We start from the raw sequence: 19,041 nt of genomic DNA on the forward strand, positions 1-19,041 counted from the left end.
CACACGTGCGCTACGAACTCGCCGTATACTAAAAGCATAGATTATCAATGTGGCGTGGCCTACCATTTTTCTTGTAGCTTCTTTTATACACGTCGATGTTTTCATCAATTATACAATTAACCCACATTAGACCCATAATTTTATTTCAGGAAATAAAAGATTAGATTACCATAAAAACGAAACAGTAATCATTTGTTGGGTCTAATGTCATTTATATATGGGATTTTCAACGTTTTTTCTATCGCCATTCTCGCTCAATTAAAAAAATATTTTGGCGTGTATATAATTGAAATAAAATTCCCTGCCTCATGAACGACACCAAATGTGCCACAATTGGGTATCACGAATCGTTATATATGATGTGCAGTTAATATTCATATTTTCTTTTATACAGAGGATGCTTCTGTTTTGGCAGGAAAAATATGTTCTTGAAAACCCTCTCACTCGGTTATTTTAAAAGGTAACCACGCTTCCCTAGAATGTGCAATAAATTAGCATTAAAATTTTTCTTATTCTAACAGCAAGCGTTTCTAGAATGCATTATGGCGAAATGAGGTGTAGTTTCCAACTGTGAGTGATCAGGCTAATTTATCCAGCAAGACAATTTAGATGTTCAGTGCCTGTTTGGTGAAATCGGCCAATATGGGGACAAAGAGTTCGACTGGGAGTGATTAGTCAAACTTTGGAGCCAATGAGAATCAAAAGTCGGAATTTACGTCTAGAACTGAAATGCATAACAATTGCTGAATAGCTGGAATATAATACCAAATACATACACGAAATCTACAACAGTTGTGTGTTTGGCTCAGCAATAGTAGCTTCAGCTATTGTCTCCAATTCAAGTTTAACTAGCTGTACGTGCCCATCGCTGCAATCTATTTTCTGTTCAGGTAAGTGTTTATTCAACAACATTTTTGTCGATATATAATACATGACAAGGACTAGATAAAAACTGAATTTATTTTGCAGAAGAAGTAAGCCTAAACAAAAGTCAAAACCTCAAATGTTCCTTAAAATGTTTTTTTCAAATTTTATGTCATTAAATGAAAAAGCACATTTAGTCGGACTAAGTTACAAACAATCCTGGAAAAAAGTCTTGGGACACTTTGGTCATTGAGTACCATACATTAAAATCGACTCCCTGTCCTCCGGTACGCGTTGCTGAGCAAGTGTCGCAACACATTTTGTCCAGGATATCTTTCTTCTCTTATAGGCCCTTGATACTGGGAAATAAGTAATATATGGTTAAGTAGATTCACGGTAAGTTTTATGGAGATGTCCTTTTATCACTTATTACCGCGGTTGCACTAAAGTTTAAATAATTAACGTGACGAGGTGTATTAGCGCGTAATCTTAAAACACTTTTAATCGTAAAATGTATTTTCAGTTTTACGTAGTGGGTATAAAAACACATGTTTATTGATTGTCAAAAAACCAAAAACATTACAAAACGTACGAGAGCCACCACTGTTAAAACAATGCTTTCCACTGTAGCTTTTTACCCTCTTAAAACTTGATCCCTGCTTTAATTATACGGTTCATGCATTTGGAAACTGATATTTCCAACACTACACATTTAATTAAATTTAAAAAAAGAAATCAATGAATATTTACGTATTTATTTATATGCGATCATCAACATTTTTGTCGATATACAGTAAGCCAAAAAATTAAGGTACCAGTTGTGTTCACCCCTGTATATCCTAAATAAAGACAAATATGTCAAAATTAAAACAAGCAGCTAATACCTGAAATCTTTAGCTCTGATTCAAGACCTTATTTGTTGAATTTGGTTTAGAATTAAAGAAACGGTGATCTAAAACCTACTGAAGAGACGAAATCAAAAATTGCACTTTTGTGTTCTAATCAATGAAAGCATGACGCTGGTTTTAACGTGCTAATCAATGGAAGCACGGCGCTAGTTCCCTTGTTCGCGAACACTTTGTGTACAAATCAATAGCGCATGCAATGGAAGAAACTGCAACTTTTAAATTGGCATTTACCTTGAGGTTTTGTATCTTTGTGTCTTTATTTCATGAACAATTTCAACGAATGAGGTCTTAAATTCGAGCTAAAAGGTGCAGCTATTAGCTGCTGGTTCCAATTAAGATATATCTGTCTTCGTTTAGGATATACAGGGGGTAAACCTAACTGGTACCTTAATTTTTGGCTTACTGTATAATACATGACAAGGGCTAGATAAAAACTGAATTTATTTTGCAGAAGAAGTAGGCCTAAACAAAAGTCAAAACCTCAAATGTTCCTTAAAATAATGAAAAAGCACACTTATATTGTCCATATACTAGCGTCACTAGAATGAGCAATGGCCAATTCTCTTTAAATTGCAAATTTTGTGCAAAAACTATTTTCGCCTGTTTTATCATACGGTTGTAAATTCAATGAACTATGACTTTGCTAAAGAGCGCTTACAAATTGATGATATGTAGGCGAGATCTACTTGTTCTCTGTTGACCAGGGGCAGTCTTCAGTAAACGGCTCTTTTCAGAGCCATCAGTAGGCAAGGGGCGGCCTAAATGTCTCATTCTTAGGTTCTTTGTCCTGAAGAAGTCAGAGCTACTCCTGACGAAAGCTTGACAGTTCTAAACTTGTCCGACGGCGAACCCGGTAAAAACTTACTAATTCGTATTAATATCCCGTCGTAAAAGCCTAGGCCCTATCTCACAATGTGCCAAGTATTCTTAACTGAAAATACGTGGGCCACATTATCTTTTTCGGACCTCAGCGACTAAGTTGAAATATCGGAGAAAATGCACAAACACCCCATGTCCACACGTGTACACCTTCATTTCCACACACTCCCTCTGTGGAGGACTGAGCTAAAGTTACCCTATAGTTCCTTCTATTGAAAATTATACTCCCTTTGTGGAAGACTTTAGCTAAATCTTCCACAGAAGGAGTGTGGATTTCAAACATATCAAATGGAATTATTGGTGTGTCTATAAATGGACCTTTCGTGAAAAATTAATAAGTTTCAGTGCTTTGGGGTCTTATGACGTAAGACGCTTAATAGTATATTATTATTAGCGTTATTTCCGTCGGTACATTTGAGTTGTGCCCCGGTTCCGAAAATACTGAATTTCAAATGGGATTACCTAAATGGATGACCACATAATAGCCTTCTCTCTAGCTAGGCCTATGTGGGAGACTAAGGTCATGTCTTCCACAGGGGGTGTATAATGGATTTAAACTGGAAAAGCCCAATTTTAAATCGATTGCTGGATTGAAATAATTGATGTATTTTACACGTATTCTTTGTTCCAGATTTATTCACAACTTTTCTGCATTAGATATTTGTGTGACGGCATAGTGATCCTAGTCCTGCCCAGGTAAGTTGATCATTTCGCCGTTGAAGTGATAATTGGATTATTTTGTATATATCGCCCTGCACTTCAAGCAGGTTACACTCAATGTGGTTTAAATATAGAAAGGATTACGTAATGCTTTGTTCCTAAATTTGATGCCGATTTAATTTTCCGACCGGCTATTCATAAAAGTGGTACCATTTTTTCGAATAATTGGGTTCCGCCAATAAATTGGTCACTGATCTGGCAGTATTATTAACGCTTGACACAACATGCTAGTATGAATAAGTGAGCACAATAGAGGCATGTGTTGAGAAAGTGGTACCATTGTTCTCATGTATCCCAAATCCCAGCTAACAATTTTACGTTGTTAAAACGTCGTCTAAAAGTTATATAAAGTGGAATAAACGTAACATATGGACGTTGTAAGTACGTAAATCTGTGAACTCGTATTCGTGTAATGACAACGTTATTCACGGACGTTATTGTAACGTCATTTTGACGTTGTTTCGACGTCAAGTTGTGAACGTCGAAACAACGTCACTACGACGTTACAGCTACGTCCGATAATAACGTTATCACAACGCGAATACGAGTTCACAAATTAACGTAATTTTGACGTCCGTAGATTACGTTGTATCGGGGCCAGACCGTGACATTTATACGGCGGTGTAATTACGTGCTTTATACGTCGAAACAACGTCATAAATTTGCGTACTAACGCCGTCCGTAGATGACGTTGTATCGGGGTCAGTTCATGACTTTTAACCACGTTTTAACCACGTGCTTTATACGTCGAGACAACTTGATTATGATATTATATTAACATCCGGCAACAATGATGCTCAATCCCAAAAAGGGCGAGCTTTTGAAAATTCAAGTTAAGAACTTCAGGAATAGAATTCTTTACTCTGAGTTTCACGCCTAAAGGCAATATCGTCAGACGACACGATAGAGAAATTTTGGCTGGACAACCATCTCCTTGTAATGGAAGAATTTACATTCCATGGTGTCAACATCCAAACTATTCCATGTCGTTTCAGATACGTATTTTTGTAACGTTTTCTGAACGTATTATTCAAACGTTGTCACCAGGTCTGGTCAAACACATTGCATCAACGTCATTACAACGTCATAATGACGTTATATTAACGTCCAAAAGTCAACGTCGAAAATAACGTAGTCACAACACGAATACGAGTTCACAGATTTACGTATTTACAACGTTGATGAAAACCTAAGTGTTACGTCCGCGAATGTCGTGAATACGTAGTGTGTTAGCTGGGATGTGTGTTTGTCTGAAGTCTATAAAGGAGGCTTTAGCTGTCGATTAGGGGCAGGGGCTATTTTAACGTGCCTCCTGGCACGTTCGTGCAGTGAGAATAGAAATCCGTGCAGTGAGAATAAAAAATCCGTGCCTAAAATAGTTCTATACTAGTTTCAGCCCGAAAAATGACTAAGAAATTAAAGAAGTTCCTCCACAAAGTAAGTCTGATCTAGTCGGGAAATCCTATATTGTATAGTTTGTGGCGATCAGTCAAACATTCAATTGGTAGGGGAAATCAAGAACAACGCCTCTGGTAACGCCCTCTCCTCCCAATTTTTTGGTCACCGTGGTGCAAAGCCACTGGACGTGGGGGCAGCTCCATATACCGGACAGAAATGGTCCAGAATTGCCCTGTGCATCTTCTTTTTTAGACCGGTAAACACCTTAATTTGGGGCAAAATAGTGTAATGTTGCAAATTACCACAACATATCACCTTTGTTTGTGCTAAAATAGTGTAAAATGGAAAGGTTTTGCGCGCTTCGTGCGCAATTGTCCCAATAAAACAGACCAAAAATTATGACCATCAGGAACATTTTCATCGCCGCTCACCGCTGATATGCCACCGGGGACACCAATAAAAAGAAAAGCAAGTGCGCAGCCTATACGGCAAGCAGACCTCGTATCGGGGGCAGCTTGATAATCACTCTAACTCAATATCGGGAGTTTTTCTAATCAAAATTTACAATACTTATGGCCAAGGAAACCTTTAAAGACCATATAATTTATTTATTTGCAATCAGGCCCGTAACGCACACGCCCCCCATCCCAAAATTTCCAAAAAAATCCCCGTTTTTAACCCAAAAATTCCCGTTTGCGAGCGTAGCGAGCGAAAATCTTTAAGCCTTCTGGGTCAAAAAGGTCCAAATTTGGGGAAAAAGTCCACTTTTTCAAAATCCGTCCTAGTCCAAAAAGGTGCAAATTTTGAAAAAAGGTCCACTTTTTCAAAATCAGCCCAGCCCCCCAATAAATCCTGGTTATGGGCCTGTTTGCGATATATTAGTAGAGAGGAGTCCAGATCAGTGAAAAAAGCATTGCTTAACCATATGATAATTATTATTATTAACTTGAAAAATTGATTGTTTTTCAAATGCATGTGATATCAGCCGGTTTAAACCCTTCTATGTGCTTACAAGCTAAACGTATAGATGTAAATACTAAATTGAACACTTTCAACGCTAAACTAGACACTTAATGATGAACACATCAAATCATTTTGGTATTAAACGTATATACAGGGTGAGTAAAAAGGTCAACGAATCAATATTCACGTAAGAACCATGTTGAACTTTCCCATTATTGAAAATACCACACTCTGTATACACCACTTGTAAAAAAAAGCAAGAGAACCCTTAAACTTTTATGAGTCATTTTACGGCGATACCCATTTTAACTCTTTGTCCACTAGGCACCATAATTTGAATGAGAGCACACATTGCGAAATAAGGACACCAGATCTTAAACTGGCTTAACTTAAAACAAGGTTGTTTTTTGTGTTCTTTCAATTCCTTTTTCGGTTCAAACTAACTTTTTAATATTGCTTAAGTCCTTCATACCTCACCTAACTCCAACTCCAATTTTTCACACCACTTCAATTTGCACACATTCCTTTCGACATTTGAAAAACCCGCCCATATATTTTTATAGAGAATGAACATTTTTAATGTAAGGGTAAATAGGAAAATAACAACAAATAAAAGCAATGTTTCCTCTACTTATACAAGACCAGGGACAATAAAACTTTGGGTGCTCCATTTTACTTCAGTGCCAATGAGGTTAAGAAAATGGCAGTTGTTCCTAATAGTATAATAGTATAGTGTGCTGACATTCAAAGTTTAGATGTCTCGTGGACAAGCATTAAAATTGGGTATCGCTGTAAAATGTGTCATAAAAATAGAACGGCAAGTGCTAATTACTTCGTTTTTTCACACAAGGCCACTAATGAATATATATATCATGTGTTTTAAATCCTAAAAGTTCAATCTGGTTATAAAATAAAGATGGATTCTTTGCACTATTGCACTTTTTGGACTCACTCTGTATATTGCTTGTAGAAAATAAACACCCGTTTATGGACTGAGCATCTAGTGTTTTAAGTTGAGCACTATAGACATTTAGTTCATGAAGAGTGTATTTAAGGGGTACTACACCCATTGCATTTTTTTTTTACATTTTTCTTGCATTTTGTGAAGAAATGAGAAAATAAAATTGGACAAAGTTGTATGCAAAATGAAGGGGCAAATCTTCTCGTTCTATTGATGGCATCGGTATCAATGTAGCTTACATGCTTTTACAGGTAGAAGCCAAAAGGTGGTACATCACCGATGTTTTAAATGCACTTCATTTTGGAAAGCTTACTATAACGGATTTCGTTAAAATTTTGGATACATGTTGCTAACGCATTAGAGAAATAATGTTGATATGTAAAATGGGAATAAGTGGTTCTTGATGACTACATGAACTTGGTGATTTTTAGTGCTCCACACCTATCAACAAACGAACTGGTTAAAATGCTTCTATTTTCAATGTTAAGCTATATTTTGTATTTTTAACTAGCGACATTATTTCACTGAAACCTAATTAAGCCATAGGTAAAAAGTTTCCACAACCAAACTAAAGTTATGTTGAAAAAAATTGCATTTCTCTTCACCTATACCATCAGATTAGGTAGTTTTTCGTAAGCTTCATTTTAGTGATTTTGGTACCAAAAATGGATTGGTTTGTCCAATCCATTTCAACTAGACAATCTAAATTGTACTCACCATTTACATCCATTCCCAAGAAATGTTATTCTGTCCATCATAGCATTATATATCCAGTAAAAAGACAAACTAGACCAAATATCAAAATTGATGCCTCATTACAGCTATGTTGATATATCACATGTATTTCAAAATGGATGCCTAAATTTGACCCCAACCAGGTGATTATAACCTGACCTATGATGACCTATAACCTTATAGAATCTCTTTTCCAAACAACACATGATAGAGGCTATATAGTATTAAATTTGCTATACCATCCATTCATTGAGGAAGAGATATAGCATGCCTAGTTGATCACAGTCTGAAGATGGTATAACAAAGGATATAATTTATTCTATTCAAGTACTACTTGAATAGAATAAATTATGTTTTGTTATGAGTGATGCACACATACTGAGTTACTATAATCCCATAGTAACAGGTAAACAAAAAAGTATATAGGGCAAAAATGATACACTAAAATGGTTTAAAAACACTTTGTAGGTAGAGATATTTTATAAGTTCGCTGAGGACATGAGATGATGAACATATAAATGTACTTCATAAATTTGCAAGAAAAAAAAGAAGAGGGGTACTGATGAAAATCAGGGTATTATACCCCCTTAATCTTTTGTAATGAATTTGTATGCAACTTTTTTATGCAATTTGCCGACAACTTATGCATCTTTGCATCACTTAAGTTGCAGAAATCTTATCACATTCACATTTTGAGAACTTTACGCTACTGTGTGACAGGTTAAAAGATGGTAGGGACACGTGTGCATTTCATTCAACATTTAATAAAGAGGTTCTGTGTACTTTTATGGAGTTTTCAATAATGACAATTCAATTAAATGGAATGACATTTTAAATAAAACCTATTACCTTTCTAAGTAAATCAAAAGGATTTTTATATTATTATTATATTTTACAGATATTAATTTGTGCAATTGTAGGCACCTGTGTGCATTTTATTCATTTTTGCAGAGATTGTATTCGTTTTTGCATATCAATACCATCAATACCATAAACTTAATAACATTTATGATCCTAGTGCGTACTTTCATGGAGCTGTAGGTAATTAAAAATGAAATGAATTAGTGAAATACATTAATGAACCAGACATGAATCAATTTTCAACTTTAAGTGCATATCATGATAAACTTTACTTCGGGGATTGTTAATGTCAAAAATGTCTTTTTTAAATATAATTTGTTGTCATAAAATTTGTATTATATCGCAAATTTCAAAAATTTAAAATTATTTGATATCAGTTAAGGCTATTCCTCGTATTCAGAATGCAATTTGGTATGTCTGAGTGATGTGCTCTCAGCTCTCAGCCCTTAACGTCAAAAATGAGTCAGTAAAATGCGTGATTTGTAAAAGTTTACAGAACTCGAGGGAGACAACCCTCTGCCAGCAACCCTTCCCTAAAGCTTGTCTCCGCTAGCTGATCTTTTAGATTTTACGTTTGCTAACGTGCAGTGACTTTTTCCCTCTAAAATAGCCCCTGATTAGGGGCCTCGTCCGACAAGGCGCGCCCGCAGAGCTGGCATAGTGATTGCTCGCGGGCAACCCAACCCAAACCTCCACGTGGTGTCGGATGGGTCACGCTAACTTGGGCAATGGGGAACAGGCTTGGAAGCGAAGATTTCGGCATAGTAGTTTTTCTCCACGGTCTAGCCACTTATTCTACTGATTCGGGCTGGTGTGGCTCTGAGAAGACACCGTTTGGTTTTTGAGAAGAAATTAACGCACAAGTTTCCGAGAGAAATTAGAGCAAAAAGCATCCGTTTGGAAACATGTCCAACATAGTATAGTCAACGTGCAGTGAAGCATAGAAATTATTCATGGTATTGAATGGGAACAAAGGTATTGTTCACAAGAGAATTGTACAGCAGGTGGTGCACATAGCCATAGCAGCTGAAAGCACCAACCCTCTTCAAACAACAACAACGATCAGGGGCCTCCTGGCACGTTCGTGCAGTGAGAATAAAAACCCGTGCAGTGACACTGAATTAAAAATCCGTGCTTAAAACATTTCTATACTAGTTTCAGACCGACAAATGACCAGGACATTAAAGAAGTTCCTCTACAAAGTAAAACTGATCGAATCAGGGGTATACGTTGTGTGGTAGCAGTCAAACATTCATTTTGCGGTTAAAAATCAAGTAAATATTGCCTCACAACGCCTCTGGCAACGCCCTTTTCCACTAATAATAATATGGTCACTCGTGGGGGAAGCCTCGGGACGAGAAAATGCGCAACGGGCACAATTGTCCTAGTAAACTGTGCCAAAGAGTGATCACCAGGAACATTTTCATCGCTGCCCATCCCTGATATGCCACTGGGGATAACAGTCAAAAAGCAAGAGCGCAGACTGTAAGGGATGAAAGCAAAACTCGACCGCGGTTGACCGCGCGGTTTTATTGTTCTATACCGCTGGTCGAGTTTTGATTTCATCCCTAACGGCATTGCAGACCTGATAATCAGGGCAGCTTGAAGATCCCTCTGACTCCCTCTGTCTTGTAGACCCTTTTATGACCAAAATTTACAATACTTAGTGTGAAAAATGTTAAAAGCGCGGCTTTCCTCAACATGCTCAAGAAAACCCTATGACCATTATAATTTATTTATTTGCAAGATATTAATAGCATGAATACAGAGGAGTCCAGATCAGTGAACAAAAGCACTGCTTAATCATGATAAATAGTAAAAAAAAACTGGTGTATTTATTTGCTATATGCACATGAAATCACCTGTTTTTTGGGCCACAAGAGGTCTGAGTTTGACTGAGTTTGACGGTATGTAAAATTAGCTGTTTTAGGCAAAAAGTAGGTTTATATTGACTGCCAAAAAAAAAAACACGTGCAAAAGGAGGAAAATTGCAGATAATATATAGCAATTTATTTACAGATGTTGGTGCTTTTTAACAATATATAATAATAATTATTATTATTATTATTTATGCAATTTGTCGACAACTTACGCACCTTTGGATCAAGTCTTATCACATTTTAAGAATTTTACGCTACAAGAGATTGTAGGGACATTTAATACAGAGTTGGTATGCGTTTTTCATTTTCATGATTATCATTTTTGGAGCGCCCTCTACGGAGGGTGCACCATATAGGCATGACCTTGTGAAAAGCTTCTAATTTCACTCTTGCTAGATTTACTCCGCAATTGTTTTACTAAAATTATGCCCAGCTCAGAAATAAAACCACAATATGCTTGGATTTTATTTTATTATTGTTTTCTGATATGCACGGGATAAAATGGTTTAAAATACAAAATTAATGGACTTATAAAAACACCAAATAAACCGTGACCTTTGTATGGTCAGGTATGGTTTAAACTAGTTTACCTTCTCTTAGAACCCGATAGACGGTGACATTTGACCATTCTAATTATGTATGTTTTGAACATGTTTGCACATGAACTAGTTGTTTACAGTGTGAAGAATATACAACATGCTCATCTATCAGGGCACAGTTCTTGAACCCCAATACATTTGTGCATTCATTGAATGACCTTTGAAAATGTGAGTACAAAAACTCATACTTTGCAACTTAAGGTCATATTTTGCACTATGATTGTTTAATTGAGGTTATTGATAATATGCCACTGGAATGAGGCCATTGTGGTCCATAGTGACCTTTGCACAGCTAATCCTTAAACCAAACAAAACAACCACTTAGAGAATAAACGATAGGAATTTTTATTTTGCCTATCCTCTACCGTGTGATAGACGACAGGCAGGTCCAATATTTTGAGTAGTGGATGCCGGCGCAATTAACTTAGTCAGTTAAATATTATTTTAATAACTGTAAACAATTTTTTAAAATAAAAACTAAGTTACCGTAATAAAAACTCCCTCATTATAAAATGAACGAAACTTGTTTACAACTTCACGTATTCTGTTGCGCGTACTGCTAGCGTGTTCGCGTATTCCGCACTAGTCTACGCATCCAGCGCGATACATACGCGCATCTCTACACGCGTGTTACGCATTATCAAGAAGCATGATGACGTGGGGTCGTCTACGGCCTGATAGACGGCACCCAAAATCATGCGATTGTCCAATCAGAAATGTGTCTACGAACTAGACCACTCCCACTGACTAAGAATGACCAATCATGAAATCACTAATTGGTTTATGTGCTTGACTGCTAACTGATTGTGACCAAAGATATTAGAACACAGCTCAGTATCTTTGTAGTGACTATCTCTGATAAAAAAACATTAATTAACGAAGTTCAATTCTGGCCCGAATTCTGGTCAGCAGAGAAAGGAATAAATTCGGAAGATATGACTGTGTTGAAGGTCAAAAGTGTATTTTTTAACCAGAGTTGCCAACCCCGCGATATGGTAGCCCAATTAGGCGACTTTTGACTCGTGGTTCACCGTTGTTCACTCGGGTCGGTGTCGGGCAGTTTAAAGCAATAATGTACGATTTAGGCCTACGTCATTTTGTTAGTGTTTACCCAAAATGCTGAATGAAATAATATTTATTGTAATATGCCTAACTGCTGGGAAGGGTTCCTAGCAAGGTAAAGTGAAAGAAACCCCAATGGCTATTTTGTCCGTTTAAAATAGAGTTCTATGGCCGACTTAAAGTCATAATTATGACGTAATTTTGTTATTTATTAATTAATTTTTAGCAGAATTAATATCATAAAAATGGGCTGTGCCCGTTTCATGAAGAATAACGATCGATCTTACCCTTGATTTAACAGGCCTGTCAATTTCTTGGAATTGTTTGATATGAATTATGAAAGGAGGGTATGATTTTTTTGTATTAGTTTAAGTATTTCCTAGCCTCTCTTAGCCACAGGGTTGGCTACAAAAGACACAGAGTATTAGGATAAACTGGCATGAGTGCACCGACCCCAGGTTTTCAACATTTCAGGATTGTTTCTGGACGGAGGTCGGGTGAAAAACGAAATTACGTTTACATGACTTTGTCGAAATTCGTCGTGTGACAAGAATGAGTGTATAAATGACTAGGGGGGAAGCTTACTTATTTGTGTCTTCTATACTATCCATCATATACCCTAGGCCCTGCATAACGAAATTCAACAATATTCAATATCCAAAGCAATATCCTCACTACAATAGGCCCCCAAAACAGAACTCCCACCCCACATAATCGCAAATTGACACGAAAGCTTCATTCCATGAAGCATTTCTCTCGTATTTGATCATCTTCTACAAAAAAAAAAAAAAATCATTATAATACCAAATCTAATCACCATGGAATTCACCATATCCCGTCCAGCTCACATTGGGCGCCCCATTCCTTTTTTAAAGGAATTTTTATTTTAAATATAATACCGTTTAACTTGATAGATGTGTACTTTCAGCGAGGTTCATTATCTTAAATGAAAACCTACCGTTCTATGTAAATCCAATCATTATACATTGCAATTTCATTAAATTGTAGGCACCTGTGTGCATTTTATGCAATTTTGCAGAGTTGGTATTCGTTTTTGCATTCTGATGAACATTGTGTACTATCATAAGGCTGTAGGTAATCAAAAATAATGACAAGTCAATTAAATGAATTTACATTTACCCTTCCAAATAATTCAAATCAATTTCTTTACTGAAGCAGGAGTGTGTCCGTGTACTTACAACAAGTGGATTGACATTTTAAATGAAAACAAGAAACAGCAACAAGTTGTCCTTAAGATGATATTACGCCAACATTTGGAAAAGTTGTAAAGGAAATGTGTTATTAAAATTTTAAAGTTATGGTTTTTAAATATAAGTTGGGGCGTCCAACAAAAATTGGCTAAATTGTTGGACCTCTATTTATATTATATCTAAACGATAATAAATACATCAACGATGTTCCCATTTATTATCTGCTGATACACAACAATAGTATACTCATTATTTTGAGAAAGGGTTTTTTGACACGAGTTTCCAAACATAAAGAAGAGCAGTGATATCTATTCTGCAAAGGATGTTGTGGGTGGCATGGATGTATTCTTATGCAAAACTGTCAACACCCACCGCACCATTAATTAGCATCAATTACCATCAATGCATCATACTGTGGGAAAAGGGGGGGGGGGGTAGATGCGTCCCCGGCTCGAAATACAGAGACAAAATTTACAGACATTTGCGATTATTTGCATTTACCCCATTTTAGCACTAAAAGTGCGATTTTTTCTCGCGAATTATATTGTTACTAGCACCCATCCCATACAAGTAGGACTTAAACCACAGATACACAGAGAATCATAGCGTAATTAGGCTATAATATAAATTTAAATGACATAAACGTTAACAAATAGATGACGTAAACGTTAAGGCTGTTCCAGTTAAATTACATACCCATTGGTGGTTCTATTTAATTTACATATTTCTTCTGAAATGGCCACAAAATATTTAATTTACATACTCCCTCTGAAATGGCTGTTCCATTTAATTTACCTACTCCCTCTGGAATAGCTTTCCCCTAATCAAATTGCATATTGTGAATTTCAGTCTATCAAATTGTGTAGATTCACTAGTGAATAAGAGAGACTGACAACAAGCAACCTATGGAGAGTAAGAGAGACGACTCCCCTAGGAGGGGCCTCGGGGTCGGATGACTTAACGAACATAAACTTCTTGCCAGGACAGAACTATATCCACCCACTGAGTTTGAGCCCCGTACAACCTACTACGGCATCAGACAAATCGACAAACCTACAGACAGATCTACAGAGAATAGCGTATTATTATTAAAGACTAGATTTCGCGGTTCTCGGGTTGGGTGGTTCTCATAATAGGCCTATCTCTAATTACCAAACACCCGTTACCCATATACCTGCCCTGACCTTTTAAACTACTATGATATAGGCCTGCGTCTCTTAGTGATCAATATAATGGGCTATAGGCCTTACCTGGTTCTGGTCCGATGAGATGCACCTGTAAATTAGTCACATGCACACTGTAATGCTTTCCGATACCCTTTTCCTTAAAGTTAGAAGGCAAAGTTGCTACGTCGGCACACATAGTAGGTGATAAAAGTGGTTTTCCAAGTAAAGGTTTGGATGCGAGCCGTTAGACCAATAGGCCTATAAAGTAAACGCCGTGTCAGACAAAAGTCTTTGAACATGGCACGGCGTTTACTTTATAGGCCTATTGGTTTAACGGCTCGCATCCAAACACTTTACTTGGAAAACCACTTTTATCATCTTTCCGATACCCGCACTGCGCCCGTCGGTACTCCGCGCACACGCCCGTTGATACTCCGCGTACTCGCTCTGCGAGCACGAGATAGCGCGCGGACAGACGGACAAACTCTCTATAATTAGTATTAAGATATGTATATATATGAGCCCCATATATATGTAGCAATATGGGCACCAGTTTCACTATTTTAGGCCTGCACTTTTTTTCACCCAATTTGGCGACTTTTTTTAATTTCTTTATTTTAAGTGGTATGAGAGTGCAACCTACATTTGAATAAAGCTTATAAATTGGACTTTCACTTTTTTTTTTTTTTCTTCCCAGTTGGCCGACTTTTTACAATTTCTTTATTTTAAGTCCTGAGCAAATAAGGAAGTAAGTTTGTGTACACCGATAACATGCGGGTATAGCCATACTTGTGTACAAATATAAGGCCCTCTAGTTTTTTACTACATTCAAGCACCGTACCTTTTTTGTTAATTCACTTCATTTTGGAAAGCATACTATCAACGGATTTCGTTGAAATGTTGGATACGTATTGCTAACACATGTTGATATGTAAAATGGGAATAAGTGGTTCCAGATTTCTTTTATGACTTCATGAACTTGGTTATTTTCAGTCCTCTTTACCTATAAATAAACGAATTGGGTGAAAATCTGTGAAGTAGAGTGAATCAAGTGTTTTTGCTCACATAATTACTTTTCACGAACTAATGCCGGCACATTCCCTTGCTTTTTTTCAAGTTGGGTTGTGTGCCGGTCGGGAATTGTGTTTATTTGTTGTCATGTTTAATAATTGTAACACTTTGGGTTGGTTAAACTGTTCACTCTTTCTTATTAAATATATTCAGTTTCCTCTTGTAGCGAGCAATCGTTCCCCATTGTGTTTATTTGTTCTTGTGCAGGATGCGTATCCCCATTACCTACTTTACTTATAATAATTATACTGGGGAAACGATTAGGCTGAGTTCACATAGAAGTATACGGTATACGGTATTCGCTATACGAAATACGCTCATTCGATCAGGCTGAGTTCATATAGGAGCATACTATGTGAACTCAGCCTGATCGAATGAGCGTATTTCGTATAGCGAATAGCGAGTATGTCAGTTTACCCATTTTCTTCGTCTTATCAAATGCTTGTAACTTTACTTCTTGAGGTCACATTGCATTCAATGAGGTGTCATAATGTGCAGAATTAGATAGTGCATCTATTAAAAAAATTAATTTACCCACATATGGTTTAGGTTTTTAAAATTAGGACGGTATACGCTGCACTAAAATTGAACACGCACGATTCCCACTATACTATATTATACGCAGGTATACGGCCTTTTCGAATAGCTCTTATGTGACCCGGTACTATGAAATAATACCTTGCTCGATTTAAGCTATACGCGTGCACCTACAAAACGTGCATCGTATACCCGAATAGTATACTTCTATGCGATCGTAGCCTTATGTGACCCGGTACTATGAAATTGCCTTGCTCGATTTAAGCTATACGCGTGCAGGCTGTAAAACGTGCACCGTATACCCGAATAGTATACTTCTATGTGAACGCAGCCTTAAGCATCAATAATGTTCTCCTGCACATGCGTACTTGCGTAATACTTGTGTGTGTGTATTGTATACCATGACTGCTATAACATTAGACCCAGCTTTTACCACCGTTTATCAGTGGGGGCTGGTAGCCTAATGGATAAGGCGTCCGTCTAGATATCGGAAGGTCGTGGGTTCGATTCCCATGCCGGCACATTCCCTTGGCTTTTTTTTCAAGTTGGGTTGTGTGCCGGTCGGGAATTGTGTTTATTTGTTGTCATGTTTAATTGTAACACTTTGGGTTGGTTAAACCATGGAGGTATATAAATTTATATACCTCCATGGTTAAACTGTTCACTCTTTCTTAAAAAATAATAGTTAAATATTAATTTTCCTTCACTAACTGTGACAATTTATTTCACTTATGACATCAATTTTTTCTTTTTTTGTCCGAGGTGGAGCAGTGTTTTTGGATATGTAATGGTGCGACCCTATAAACTGGTTTTGTTTTGTTTTGTTTTAACAGATCATGGCCGCACCGGACAAGACCTGTTTTGTTATTCTCATTTTGGTGCTTTCACCGTTGCTACCCATGGCACGGCCTGTAGAAGAAAAGGGACTGGAAGATGCGACTAAACTCCTCCGCCGGGACGACCTGGGAAAGGATCTCGAAGAACGAGGAGTAATGGACACTTCACTTCATCCTGGCTTTGCATTCCCCGGGCGGCTACTGGACACTTCACTTCATCCTGGCTTTGCATTCCCCGGGCGGCTATTATTATACATGGCGTTAGCCGACACGCCGCTAGTCCGACACGCCGCTAGTCCGACACGCCGCTAGTCCGACACGCCGCTAGTCCGACAACACAAATTCCCTATTCTTAGAGGTGCGTCAGTCCGAAAATGAAAAGCACGGCGCTAGTCCGAAAAAAAGCATGCGCTAGTCCGAAAATGAAAACCACTGCAACAGTCCGACACGCCGCTAGTCCGAAATTTAATTATAAAAACCACGCCGCTAGTCCGACAAAAATTCGGACTAGCGGCGTGGTTTACATAATTTTTAAAAAACACGCCGCTAGTCCGAATCTGAAAAGCACCTTTTCAGTCCGACACGCCGCTAGTCCGAATCTGAAATACACTGCGCTAGTCCGAATCTGGAAAATACTCCTTCAGTCCGACACTGCGCTAGTCCGAATCTGAAAAACACAGCTCTAGTCCGAAACTGAAAACCATAGCGCTAGTCCGAAACTGAAAAGCAATGCGCTAGTCCGAAATTGAAAACCACTGCGCTGGTCGAATCTGAAAACCACTGCGCTAGTCGAATCAGAGAACACTGCGCTAGTCCGAATATTCGGACTAGCGCAGTGTTTCACAGATTCGGACTAGCGCAGTGGTTCAGCACAGTGTTTCACAAATTCGGACTAGCGCAGTGGTTTTCAATTTCGGACTAGCGCCGTGCTATTTAGACTTAAGCATATGATTAACTGTCTTTAAAGCCATTATAACATTTTCAAACAAAATAGATTAGCATTTCTTTGCCATAAAATGTTAGTTTCTACTGTCAGATATATCCCCTTTTATTTTTGAGCCGAACAACTACGGCAAACCAAAGAAAATTGGAATTTACTACCAGCGCACATGTCGCCAATACGTACCACTCCTTCGGTCATGTTGTGGTACGACCCTTTGTTGTTTATATCTCCGTCTTGCACGCCGTGTAAGTACTGTGTGTTATGAACATCGTGTATGCGTTCGACTAATAATTCCATCGTAATAATAAAGCGCCGGTTCCGGCGTTTTATTCAAAATCTCGGATTTTGACAAAACTACAGCACCTAGAGTCTTGATTTTTGCAGGGTATATTGGTTTAATAAAGTCCAATTTAATCGTGTAAAAAAGGGAATTTTAAAAATTCAGTGAGGACGTCTTCCTCATCAAATGTTATAATATGGCTTTAAGCTTCAGTTTAATGTAGGTATTTGCATGTTTTTTAATGAATTTATTACTTAATTCGTTTTTATTTTTTAGGGTGGACAAACTATGGCACAAGTCAAGTTAGCACGAGTTACCATGTTTTTGCAAGCAAATGTAAAACTATGAGGGGCAAATGTTTTTAACGTATATCAAAATATATATACTTTAAGATAGTATCTTATCATCTAATCAATTAGGCTTTATCTAATTAGGCTCTGTTGTTTTAGGACACCATTGGTGATTTTTAGCTCGTACTCGACTCTGCTCGTAGCAATAGTTATTATCCGCTGGTTGATCTGGGTAAACATGGTCAAGAATAAAATTTGTTTATGTGCCGTTGAGAACATGTTGCCAAAATGTATGTAAAAGTTGAATATTTTAAGAGTATCTACTATTCAAGTTTTGTCTGTAGCGCTACATGACCCGTGCTGGGGTGACCGAGGAGACGCCACTCAATCAGGGCCGTCGCTATAGACGATTTTCTCGGGGGGTGGTTGTCGAGAAATAAATTTTGCTGGTATATCATGGCCGGATTTACCCTTTGCTGGCCCCTGCGCAACATGATTGCCACCCATCTTCAGTGGCGTACCGATACCGTGGCCGCTCCTACCCCGAGGGGCTGAAGGAAATTCAATTTAGCCGCCCCTTCCTCAAAAGGCCGAAAAGGTTGACATAATTTTTTTTCGGTGGTTTGAAAAAGTGAAGAGCAAAAAAAAGGGATTATAAGCGCTAGCGTCCTAAAAGCAACACATTTTGATGTATAGTACCATTTTTTCCAAATATTTGATACTTTTCAAATTTTTTCCAACCTTTTTTTTTTACTAATTCTTTTTGCCGCCCCTTCGTTTGGCACCCTTCTTCTTCCGCTGCCCCTTCTTCCAAAGCCCCCCCCAAAAAAAAATACGCGCATGCATCTTCGGATAGAAGACTTCCCTCCCCCACACT

The 19,041-nt window shown here is 37.7% G+C and overlaps 2 long non-coding RNA genes across 2 annotated transcripts in view; both read left to right on the plus strand.

Moving 5' to 3' along the window:
* LOC140141149 (uncharacterized) overlaps nucleotides 1-19,041 on the plus strand; it is a 483,782-nt gene that overhangs the window by 286,916 nt on the left and 177,825 nt on the right. The gene's annotated exons all lie outside the window — the stretch shown is intronic.
* Nucleotides 798-17,411, plus strand: LOC140140324 (uncharacterized). The gene is made up of 3 exons (XR_011857254.1): nucleotides 798-890; nucleotides 3,283-3,347; nucleotides 16,649-17,411. It is a non-coding gene; the product is annotated as an uncharacterized lncRNA (long non-coding RNA).

This window comes from Amphiura filiformis, chromosome 19 (genome assembly GCF_039555335.1).
Source record: "Amphiura filiformis chromosome 19, Afil_fr2py, whole genome shotgun sequence".
Lineage (NCBI taxonomy): Eukaryota > Metazoa > Echinodermata > Ophiuroidea > Amphilepidida > Amphiuridae > Amphiura > Amphiura filiformis.